Raw genomic sequence first — 12,700 nt, 5'->3', positions numbered from 1 at the left:
CTACCTAGAGAGACCCTGAGTAGGGGCAGAAGTCACAAGTTCATGGGCCATACATATTAAGTATACTTAATGATGAGATTACTCATCTTTCAGAATGGCTCAAGTAATCAAGAACTGGATATTATGTAGCAGATCCTGCCTCTAAGCAAGGAATTGTATCACTTACAGTAAAAAATGTAGCAGCAGTGTGTCAGCCAGCAGTAGCGGTGCACGCCTATAATCCCAGCCCTAGGAAGGCTGAGGCAGGGGGATCTCTGTAGTTGGAGGCCAGTCTGATCTTCAGAGTGAGTTTCAGGGCAGCCAGGGCTACACAGAGAAACTATGTCTCCAAAAAAAAAAGCAGCATAAGCAAGAGAAAGAGAAATCTACATTTATTTCTTCAGGATAAGAACCACTCCCCGGGGCTGGAGAGATGGCTCAACAGTTAAGAGCACTAGCTGTTCTTCCAGAAGTCCTGAGTTCAATTCCCAGCAACCACATGATGGCTCACAACCATTTGTAATGAGATCTGGTGCCCTCTTCTGGCCTGCACACATACATGCAGGCAGAAAGAACATTGTACACATAATAAATAAATCTTAAAAAAAAATCTGGGCAGTGGTAGCACGCCCAGCACTTGGGAGGCAGAGGCAGCGGATCTCTGTGAGTTCGAGGCCAGCCTGGTCTACAGAGTGAGTTCCAGGAAAGGCACAAAGCTACACAGAGAAACCCTGTCTCGAAAAACCAAAAAAAAAAAAAAAGGCACTTTGAGACCAGTCTGGACTTCCATGTGAGAGCACAGGTAAGCTGTCCCAGTTCAGAGAGAACTTCTGGCCACATGTGATGATACACACCTTTGATCCCAGCACTCAATAGGCAGAGACAGGTGAACCTCCAAGGGTTAAAAGAGACCTTGTCCAAAGAAACGTTATTCTAACTCACATCTACACCTTACTCCTGCAACAGATCCAAACCATGCCTGGATGCCTTTTCCATAGAGGAAAGGGATGGGGGAGACCCTGATGTGGTGGCATACAAACCCAATTCCAGCCCTCGGGTTGAGGCAGAGGGATTCCAAATTCAAGGCCAGCCTGGACTACATAGTGAGCCACTACTTCAAAAATTAAAGAAAAGCTGGCGGTGGTGAAAACACGCCTTTAATCCCAGCACTCGGGAGGCAGAGGCAGAAGATCTCTGTAGTTCGAGGCCAGCCTGGTCTATAGAGCAAGTTCCATGACAGCCAAGGCTACACAGAGAAACCCTGTCTTGAAAACAAACAAAAAGGAAAAGAGAGAGAAACTTTAACAAGTATTCTTGTAAGACTTTGAGACCAGAAGAATTTGAGAAAAATAAGAAATGGCACAGTTTATTCACAGTTAAACTAGTCTAGAAAACTACTAAAAGGAGCCAAAAGAACTTTTGCTTACAGGTATCCATCAGAAAAACTGAAAACAATCAGGCACTTTTCAGCTCCATAAGGAGGGGGTCCCCACACTGGTTCAAACTGGCAGCAGAGCGACTGATACAGCACCCAGTGCTGCCAAGGCCGGTCTCGCACTCATCACCAGCCTCCAATCTGGACTGCATACTTTCAGCCAATACACAGTGCCTGCAGAAGCCATTCACAAGCCTCAGTGACCAGGAGCTACCCACAAATCACGCTAAGGGGCAAAGACCCTCAGCTCTACTGGACAAGAGTAGTAGCATCTACCAGTGGCCTTTTCTCCTTTGAGGCTGTGGTTCCCCACACTTCATTCTCAGGCTGAGTGACTGCAGCAGCTACCCCCGGAGGCCACACTCAAAGAACAGTGTGGTACAACTCTGGTCAATCCACAAAGTCCCATCCACAAAAACCTGAGGGAAAGACGCTGGGGAAGAGTCCTAAACATGAATCCTAACTTTGAATAACACCTCTCCTTTTTCTGAAGACACATCATCATACGGAACACTTTAAATACAACACAACTTTGAACCAGAAAGATACACTCAGAATACTCGAATCCCAACAGCGAAGCATATCACGGACAGAAACTAAGGCCTCTTTGCTGATCCACCACGTGTCCTAAGCAGCAACTTACCAGCAATTTTACTAAGAGATGGCTTACTCTTCCCCAGTTTGGATTCGTAATGGGGGAAATCAAATAGACCGTTATAAACTCCAAATGGCTTATCCGAACTGTGGAATAACCTAAGGTGAATTCTCATCACTTAACTACTTTAATAAAGAAAATTTAAAGCACGCACGTTCGAAAGACTTCAAGCATGCCAATCCTGAAGATCAGAGTCCCCAACACCAACCACATCACCGTTTGGGGGACTGGAGGCAGAACCTGAACAACCCGAGAAACACCATCAATGAAAACCACCCGGTCTAAAAGGACGAGAAACTCAAACGGTATTAAGTTTGGGTCTCGAGCTGGAGGAAACTTACAGATCCGGGCTTTAAGGACCCAATGAATCCAAAAATGCTTCCCGCAACGATCGTCTAGGGAGAGGACCGAGCTCAAGACAAAGGAGAGATGTTTCCCGCCTTGGGAACTGGGATGAACCTGTCATGCTCCTGGAAGCCAGGGATGTAGCTTAACAAAGAGAGAAAGCGGGTAAAGGAAGGGGATCAACCCTTCTGCGCCCGCCGGGAAGCCCGGGATGTGAGGGGGTGTGTGCTCCAACACGTGCGCGCGTGCGCAGGGCCGAAGCAACAGACAAAAGCCCGGCCTAGGGGAAAGTAAGCGGCCCGGGGCGGGGGGGGACATCGCAGTGCGTGCGCACCCCCCCGAAAGCGGCGCCTAGGCCCTGGCCGAGGGGGCCACGAAGGGGGAGAGTGGATGCGCGCGCACAGGGGCACTGCCGCCGCCATTTTGTTTCCTCGGCACAATGGGGGAGAATAACGGCCAAGCGCGGGAGCGAGGCCGGAGGAGGAGGAAGGAGCGAGACGCCGAGGAGTGGGAGATCCGAGCGGAGGAGAGGGTCGGCAGGGTGGCAGCTGCCCTGTCACTAGCGTCCCTCAGCCCAGCCTGCGCTGACAAGTGGGAGAACAGACGGGGGGAGGGGAGGAGGCGGGAGACGCCACATTGCCGCTTACCTTGTTGGCGTTCCGGCCCCTCGACCTCAGCCGCCGCCGCCCTCCTGCCACCAGCCTTCCGGAGTCTTCACAACCCCCCTCAAAAAAAAAAAAAAAAAAAAAAAAAGGCCACGCGGTTCTCGCCGGGGCTGCTCCAGTCCCAACTGCAATGGCGAGAAGAGGAGGAGGAGCCGGCGGCCGGGGGCGAGCGGCGGGCGGGCGCGCGCCGGGGAGGTGCGGGGCCACGTGACTGCCCGGGCCCCGCCCCCGCGTCACGTGGGCGACCGACCTAGGCCCGGCCCCCAGTGGGCGGGCGGGACGAAATGTGCTCGAGGGGGCGGGGCCGCGTCACGTGACATTGACACGGGGGCGGCGCCTGGCTGTGTGGCGTCAGTGCCCGGCCTCTCTTCTCACGGGTTTGCTGAGTCACATGACAGGGGCTGGCCCCGCTTTCGGCATGTGACAGGGGCTTTTTTTGTTGTTGTTGTTGTTTCTTGTCTCATTTTCCCTATTGGTAGACCTGCATCACCTGATGAGACTCATATGTTTTGTTTTTTTCCAATGGCGGTTTTTCCAAGCGACCGTTATCATGTGACTCAATGGAGCCGGGGTGGGCTCTTCTGTTTGCGCCAGGTCGACCGCGTGCGCATGCGCCTCGTTGCTCCGGTCGGTCCGTTGAGGGAACCTGGACGGACAGACTGGCACGTGCGCACGGCCTTCGCACTGATCCCGGTCTCATCGCCATAGGCCGAGGGGCGCAGACGCACACCTTCAGGCTGCTGAGTCATCTCCCCGGACCTCCTTTCTGTATTTTTAAAATAAGCAGCTTTGCTATGATGCCCCGGCTGACTTTGAACTTGACGCTTCTGCCTCCACTTTGATGTAGCTGGATTACTGACAAGGCCATGGCGCCAGGCTACTGAGGGTTTATATATATTGCCTCGGGGTTGAGTGCTTACTTAAACATCAGGAGACCCTGGGTCGGACCCCAGTACCACAGACAATAAATAAATAAATAAAAGGCCAAATTCCAGACAAAATATGAAAGAACAAAACTCTCATCCACCCAGGTCCCCCTCCTTCATATCCCTTGTGTATCTACAGGAATTTATACCGTCATACCAATAAATAATAGTTAACACGAGTTGGTGTCAACTTTGTTGTTTTTTTAACTCGGTTAACAGGTTTTAGATATGTCTCACCCAAAGGCTGAAATTGAAGGAAAACTTATAAATCAATTTATAGGTGGTTTGAGATCTCAACCAGACAGACCTGAGCTGCTTCCCACACAGGAGGGAAACGAGGTCTGTCTAAAATGACATGCCTGTTATGTCAGCGCCACCAAGTGGTGGTTTACGAGGTTTTCCTGAGGTTTGTTTGCGGATGAATTTTTTCTTAATGTGTGTGAGTGTGTTGACCGCATGTATGTCTGTGCATCACATGTGCCGGAGAAGGTCAGAAGAGGCTGTTGAATCTTCTGGAACTGGAGTTACAGATAGTTGTCAGCCTTCATGTGGGTGTTGGAAATTGAACCTGGGTCCTTTACAGGAGCAGCAAGTGCTCTTACCTTCTGAGCCACCTTCCCAGTCTCTGTGGACAGATACTAGTGATTCATTTCTCTCGTCTTTCTCGGTGCCTGTGTCCCTCTGTCTCTGTATGGATGTGTGTAGCCACACAATGTACAAAGTTCAGAGACCTTAACAGAGTGGACTATCCCCTATCTTTCCCTCTTCGAACTCGGGCTGCTTATCTGTATGAATGTGAAAAACGGACAGTGACAGTGCGCACCCGTAAACCCAGGGCTGGGGAAGTGGAGACAGAGGAGCTCTTGGACCTCATTAGCCAGCCCACCCAGCTGACTTAGGTCTAGGATTAGTGAGACAGAGCAAAGACATGATAAAAACACCAGACAGACATGGACCTCTGGCCTCCACGTGCACGACGGAACATGTGAACCCATGTACACCATACAAAAAGAACCAATCTCAAAAAAAAGTCACCTTGGTCAAGGCCAAAGCCACCCTACCTAAGAGCTACAAGGCGCTGGCCACTGAGACAAGCTGCTCCCTTCACCCTCCTTGTCCATGTCCCCCTCGGTCACTATAAATGCTGAAAAAACTAGGTGCCATTTGCCACCCTCCCGCCTGCCTGCATCACCCCCTCCAGGCACTGCTCACTATAGCCCCCATGTACCACTCTTTCCCTCTTGCCCTTAATAAACTTTCCCTGGCCCCCCTTCTCCTCACGGTCCTCGTTGGTGACAACGGCTGTACATGTCCTCCCATTTGCTCTTTGGTCCTCCTAGTCTGCCTTCACGAACAGCTACACTCCAGTTACTACTATCAACTGCAAAGATTTCTCCCACTACCCCTATGAAACTCACAAAGATCGTCTTTGAAATTGTTTATATTATATGTATTTATTGAGTGTGTGTGCACTTGAATGTACAAATGGTGTGCTCATGTGAAAGTCAGAAGGCAACTTGTATCAGTCTCACTTTTTTTTTTTTTTTTGGTTTTTCAAGACAGGGTTTCTCTGTGAAGCTGTAGACCTGGCTGTAGACCAGGCTGGCCTCAAACTCACAGAGATCCACCTGCCTCTGCCTCCCAAGTGCTGGAATTAAAGGTGTGCACCACCACCGCCTGGCTCAGGTCTCACCTTTCACCAAGGCTCAAACTCACTTCGTCAGGCTTGGCAGTATCAGGGACTATGGGGGTCCAGTTTCTCGATGGTCCCCTCCCAGGGTCCAGGAAGAATCTACAACCAGCTGATAATTAATCTTTGAAGAAAGGAAATGAATCTATGTACATGAAATTCCTTAGTCCATACACTTTATTATTCTGTCAGTTTTCTCTCTATAAGCTTATACTCTGCTCTCATATTTAGCTCCTTTCTTGCCCAATTTCTCTTTACATTTATCAGTTGTCCCCAGGTTCTATCTTAATTCCTTCATCTAGTTCTGTCCCTTCTAGGTTCTCATCCATCTTGTTCCTTCCCATATCATCTCCTCTCCCATCTCTTTCTCTCTCATCTGGTTCTTCCTCCTCTTGTTCTTCCCCATCTGGCTCTTCCTCATCTTCCATCCCGTTCCTCTAGTCCTCTCTTTTAGCCCTTCAATCTAGTTCTTCCCCATCTCAGTTTGCTCCTCTCAAGTTTTTACCCGTCTAGTTCTTCCACTTACAAGGAGTAATTCCTTGGCAGTGCAAAGCCAGGCTTCCAGGGTCAAACAGAGGGGTGATAAAAATCACACAGAAGGGCAATAACCGTTAATTATCATTTGCAACCCCAAAGGGAAGTGAACAATGGGGAAATGAATTAACTAAAGGCTAAATTTGGGTAATATCTAAGAAGAGGGATCTTATGTGCTCAACTATAGTCTTAAACGTGATTGGTAGAAAAATGTTAAGAATCTATAAGTTGCTAGGTCAATGGGAGAAAATAAAACTGCCTTCTTCTTTCCTGTGGCTCCTATCTGTCCAAGCTATCTGCCGTTTATCTGCAGGGTAGGAGAAAGTGTGCTCGGTCGCTAGGCAACCTGTGTACAGCTAGATGCCTCTGGTGATAGTTTTTGTTTGTTTTTTGTTTTTTGTTTTTTTCGAGACAGGGTTTCTCTGTGTATCTTTGTGCCTTTCCTGGATCTCACTCTGTAGTCCAGCCTGGCCTCGAACTCACAGAGATCCACCTGCCTCTGCTTCCCGAGTGCTGGGATTAAAGGCATGCGCCACCACTGCCTGGCGCCTCTGGTGATAGTTAAAGGGAGATCTGGAACTAGAGGTAAGATTTGGGAAAGGAGGAAGTTAAGCTTAATTGGCACATCCGCCAGGCCTTCTCAAACAGGTAGCCTGGATGCTTAACTCTGTTCTTAGAGAGTACAGAGGTATCTCTGATAAGGTACTTTCCTCCATCTGGGAATGGACCTGGCCTGATGCTGCCAATGACAATAATTACAGGGAGGCTTGAACTGGGGTTGGGGCTGTGCATAGCTGTCAGCACACAAGGTTATCTCAATATTCCTTTAGTAGAGGGGATAAGGTGCCCAATAAATGATGGAAAAGCTACAATAGCACACAAGAGACTCATAGCAGGAAACAGCTAATAATCAAAAGCCAATATCACCAAGGCTCCTTGAGTCTTAGCTTGACCTCTGGAAGGCCCTTGGCTACTTCCAGGTATTAGCTTTGTCATAGTCAGCTGAATTCCTGCTTTGTATATTTTTGTGGATTGCAGCATGACAGCAACTGCCTTTACCCACCTTGGTGGCAATTTTTTGTCAACTTAACACAAAGTAGAGTCACCTAGGAAGAGGGAACTACAATAGAGGAATTCCTCCATAGGGTTGGCCTATGCATGTCTGTGATGCTTTTTCTTAACTGGTAATTGACCAGCCCATTGTGGGCAGTGTCATCCCTAGGCAGGTGCTCCTGGGCTGGATAAGAAAGGAAGCTGAGTAAGCCAAGGAAGCAAGCCAGTGAGCAGCTTTCTGCCCTGTTCCCTGATTCAGGCACTGCCTCCTGGTTGCTGTGTTGAGTTCCCGCCTTAGCCTCTCTCGAGCAGACTCCTGTACACCAAATAAACCCCCCCTCCCCAGGTTGCTTTCCGTCAGTGTTTTAATCACAGCCATAGAAACCAAACAAATACATTGGCTGAGTTATCTGCCCGGTCTGGGTGTGTTTAGGTCCTTTGATGGCTCTTTTCTTGTTGTTTGTTTGGGTGCTTTTTTTCTTTCTTTCTCTCTTTTTCATTGGCTTTCTGAGACAGGGTTTATCTGTGGAACTCACTCTGTACACTAGACTTCGAACTCACAGAGATCTGCCTTTGCCTCCTGAGTGTTGGGATTAAAGGTGTGTACCACCACCACTTGTTCCGGTGGTTTGGGGTGGTTTTTGTAATTGTATTTGTTTGTTTCTACTCTGTGCTCACTGCTTTCCTGCCCTTTTAGTAGAATTTATAAATGTAAGGTGACTATGGTAGAGAGCTAATTCAAGTGACTAAATGTAGAAGCTCAGAAGTGTGGCTCAGTAGAAGAACACTAACCTAACATGTGTGGCTCAGTAGAAGAACACTTACCTAACATGTGTGGCTCAGTAGAAGAACACTAACCTAACATGTGTGGCTCAGTAGAAGAACACTAACCTAACATGTGTGGCTCAGTAGAACACTAACCTAACATGTGTGACTCAGTAGAAGAACACTAACCTAACATGTGTGGCTCAGTAGAAGAACACTAACCTAACATGTGTGGCTCAGTAGAAGAACACTAACCTAACATGTGTGGCTCAGTAGAAGAACACTTACCTAACATGTGTGGCTCAGTAGAAGAACACTAACCTAACATGTGTGGCTCAGTAGAAGAACACTAACCTAACATGTGTGGCTCAGTAGAAGAACACTAACCTAACATGTGTGGCTCAGTAGAAGAACACTTAACAAATATGCCTGCGGTCCTGAGTTCAAACTGCACCACTGTTGTTTTTTGTTTGTTTTTTGGGGAGTTTTCTTTGTTTGTTTGCTTTGTTTTGTTTGCTATTTGCTCTTTGGGGGCCCCACCACCCAGCTCCCAAATAAATACACGGAGACTTATTCTTTTTTATGAATGCCCAGCCTTAGCTTGGCTTGTTTCTAGCCAGCTTTTCTTAACTTGAATTATCCCGTCTACCTTTTGCCTCTGAGTTTTTACCTTTCTCTATTTCTGTATATCTTTTCTTTCCTTCTTATTCCATGTCTGGCTGTGTGGCTAAGTGGCTGGCCCTCAGCAGCTTCTCGATTCCTTTTCTCGCTCCTCCCTCTTCTCTTTTTCTCCTTCTATTTGTTCTTTCTGCTTGGCAGCCCCATCCATCCCTCTCCTGCCTAGCTATTGGCCGTTCAGCTCTTTATTAGACCAATCAGGTGTTTTAGACAAAGTAACACAGCTTCAGTTAAACAAACGCAACATAAAAGAAGGCAACACATCTTTGCATCATTAAACAAATGTTCCACAGCATAAACAAATGTAACAAACACATCTTCAACTAATATTCCACAACACACCACCACTCCACACAGAGAGTACCCAGGATATCCAGTGACCTCTTTTGGCTGCTGTGAGCACCAGACACACATGTAGTACACAGACATGCACTTGAGAAAAATGCCCAGACACATGAAATAAATCTAAACAATTATTCAGATGGCAAGTTTTCTGTTTACATTTTGTCTATTCTATGTCCATCTGGGTTGCACCGAAGGGTATGTATGTACACCACATGCACACAGGAGGCAGCATGGGTTCGAAGAGCTGTCAGATCACTGGAACTGGAGTTACAGATGATTGTGAGCTGCCATGTGCCTGCTGGGAATCGAACCTGAGTGCTCAGCAAGAACAAGTGCTCTTAACTACTGATCCATCTCTCCAGCCCACCGTGTGCCTGTGTGTGTGCGCGTGCATGTGTGTGCACATGCACAGGTGGAGATAGAGCACAACTTGTGAAAGTCAGTTCTCTTCTTCCACATGTGAGTCCTGGAGATCAAATCCAGGCTTGACAACAAGCACTTTTACCCACTGACTCACCTCAAAAGCCCCTCCCTCTTCTTTCTTCCAAGACCTGTCTCTTTCTTACCTAGGCTTATGCATCCAGCTCCTAGGCTAAAGGACCCCAGCCAGTGCACCTGGCTTTGAAAGGCAAGTTCATGCTGAGTGTGGTACTAAAACATTCTTTTTACATTGTATTGGTTTACTTCCTGGGGTGTAAAGGGTGTGTGGAGGTTGGAGCACAACTTGCGGGAGTCAGTTCTCTCCTTCTACTATGTGGATCTCGGGCTTAGTAGCAAACACCTCTGCCCAGTGAGCTTCCTCACCAGCTCCTGTGTAACACAGCTTCTCACCCAGGCTGGTCTTGAGCTCAGATCAGAAGAGAGAGCCCACTCCCTCTGCCTCTGTGATGCTGGAATAAAAAGCCTTTATCACCACATCCAGCTTGCACCACAACTTTTAAAATTGAAAACAGGGGCTGGAGAAAGAGATGGCTCGGTGGTTAAGAGCACCTGTTACCGGGCGGTGGTGGCACACGCCTTTAATCTCAGCACTCGGGAGGCAGAGGCAGGCGGATTTTTGTGAGTGCGAGGCCAGCCTGGTCTCCAAAGCGAGTTCCAGGAAAGGTGCAAAGCTACACAGAGAAACCCTGTCTCAAAAAAAGAAAAAAAGAAAAAAAAAAGAGCATCTGTTACTCTGGCAGAGGACCTGTGTTCAAGTTCCTTATTAGTCCTTGGGTGCTTGGAGGAAATTCTCACTGGGGAGCTTTACCTGCCAGTTCTTTGCTTAAGCCCATATTAAAATATCTTTAGTATATAGTATAGTATATAGCTGGGCAGGGGTGATGCACTTTAATCCCAGCACTCAGGAGGCAGAGGCAGGTGGATCTCTGTGAGTTCGAGGCCAGCCTGGTCTACAGAGTGAATTCCAGGAGAGCCAGGGCTACACAGAGAAACCCTGTATGTGTATGTATGTGTGTATATCTTTAATAGGGACTGGACCTAAATTTAGTTCCCAGCACCCGAATCAATACGCTCACAACTGTCTGTAACTCAAATTCTCTTCTGATGTCTTCTTCTGGCCTCTACAGGTACCCACAAACAAACAAACATACATAAATTAATGAAATAAAGTAAAATTTAATACATCTTTAGCTAGGTATAGACATTAAAGCCTTCAATCCCAGCACTTAGGAGGCAGAAGCCTGCAAATCTCTAAATTCAAGGTCAGTCAGGGCTACATAGTGAGACCCAGCCTAAAAACAAGAGCAACAGCACTTTGGGGCCAGAGAAAGTGTTCCGCAGTTAAAAGCACTCATTACCCTTGAAGGGGACTGGGTTTGATTACAGCTCCTAAATGGCAGCTTACAGTGGTCTGTACTGCCAGTTCCAGGCCATCCAACACCGTCTTCTGACCTCAGGCACCAGGCATGCACCTGGTACACATACACACTTGCAGGTGAAGTAGAATCAAGCAGAAAAGACCAAATATTAAACACTGGTTCGTTGACTTACTCGGTGATTTTCTCAGAGCACCACTTGCACTGCCTATTTGCCAAACATGACTTCACACACCAGCCGGAACAGAGTGGCCTGGAGAAAGGGCTGGAACAATAGCTTGTTGCCCTTAACAACCTGCTGCCGCATAGCTTTCTCTGTCTCCCTGCCCCACCTTGTGGTTTTTAAAATATAAAATGAGAATGCAAACTGGCCCCAGCACTGAAGCCTTTCAGGAACATCCTGACTTTAGTCCACCGATGATGTCTCCTCTCTTCCACTCTCATTGGTTTTGGAGTACTGATTCCAGAAAGATTCCTACAACATTCCTAGAGACCCCAGCGAGATCTTTACCAGACCAAATTGGTCAAAAGAAACTGATGCTCTGCATCTCTCAGCACACTGAAAGTCTTTGGAACTGGAAAGAGTACACCCCAACAGGATTCTGGGGTCCCCTTCCAGTGGCCAAGGGGATGATTCGACCCACAGTGTTGCCTCCCTGCAAGCTCCAGTTGTCAGCACCACAGGTAAGCACCACAGCAGTCGCAGACCTCCTGATGCTGTCCGCTCAGTAGCATCCACCCTGGCACTGAGGGAAATGCCAGGCTCTCCACTCATCCAAGAAGACATGGCAACATTTCTAGGACTTAAATTCAGTCACACGCTTGCCTGAAGAGAAGGGAGAACCCCTCCGTGATTGCAGAGAAACTATAAGAGATTTTCTTCTTATGGCCAAACTGAAAGGATGATCTGCTTCCCAATTTGGAAAGGGAACTTTTTACTGCTGGGAACTGATGCCCACAAAACGGGATAGGTCCTGACACCAAGAGACTCAAAGCAGCTACCTATGGAGAAAGGGAGCTGCTTACCTCCGGGAGCAACAAAATTAAAACAGAGACCAAACCCTCAAGCTCCTAGAAGCTGCCTGTCTCACACACACACACACACACACACACACACACACACACACACACACACACACACACACACACACACCCTGACCCAGGCACACACAAAGAGCCAAGGTCTAGTCCGTGAACATACAACCCTGCAGTCCCCTCCATTACCCCCTCCCCAGAAAGTATGTTTATACTCCTGCTGCTCCCAGAGCTCCCTCATAGAAGCCAAAAGAAAGAAAAAGAGCAACCCACGAAGTGGCTGCTGAAAACCAGGAGGGCTGGCTGATGACCACAGACAGAAAACGAGTAATTCCAGAGAAGATTGCCCCCCACCTAGTCTGGCAAGCTCATGAAACAACTCATCTGGAAAAGCTTCCCAACAAGAAGTGTTACAAAGACACTTGGTGGTCCTGAGGTTGCCAACACTGGCCTAACAAGCTAGCAACACATGTCTGCAGTGTGCTTGGGAACAATCCCAAGCAGAGACCCAAGGCCCCCTGCTGACACAAACCAGGTGTCCTACCTATGTGAATATCTAGAAGTGGACTTGACTGACATTCCGTTAGCAGAGAGTACCAATGCTTGCTGGTTGTGATGTGCACTTTTTAGAGGTAGAAGCCTTTGCTACCCACACAGAGGATTAACTTGGAACCTGTACACATGGTATCTACCTTTCATCTTCATGCCAAGTTGAGAGAATAAATAAGACTTTAAGCCGGGCAGTGGTGGCGCATGCCTTAATCCCAGCACTCGGGAG

General features: G+C 48.0%; 1 protein-coding gene across 11 annotated transcripts in view; it reads right to left on the bottom strand.

Moving 5' to 3' along the window:
• Positions 1–3,185, bottom strand: part of Ilf3 (interleukin enhancer binding factor 3) — a 44,145-nt gene extending 40,960 nt beyond the window's left edge. For 7 of the 11 annotated variants that reach the window (XM_052753958.1, XM_052753973.1, XM_052753992.1 and 4 more), the window contains exon 1: positions 3,062–3,184. The gene's annotated coding sequence lies outside the window, so the exon portion shown is untranslated. Of the gene's footprint in view, positions 1–3,061 lie in introns of all 11 variants that reach the window. The other 4 variants (XM_052753909.1, XM_052753965.1, XM_052753918.1 and 1 more) reach the window with 3 other exon arrangements.
• Positions 3,186–12,700: the final 9,515 nt, after the last annotated feature.

The sequence above is a fragment of the Peromyscus californicus genome, unplaced genomic scaffold (assembly GCF_007827085.1).
Source record: "Peromyscus californicus insignis strain IS unplaced genomic scaffold, ASM782708v3 Scaffold_11__1_contigs__length_118956290, whole genome shotgun sequence".
NCBI classification, from domain to species: domain Eukaryota; kingdom Metazoa; phylum Chordata; class Mammalia; order Rodentia; family Cricetidae; genus Peromyscus; species Peromyscus californicus.
Note: the sequence above shows the minus strand (reverse complement) of the source record. Positions and strands in the feature narration are given on the sequence as shown.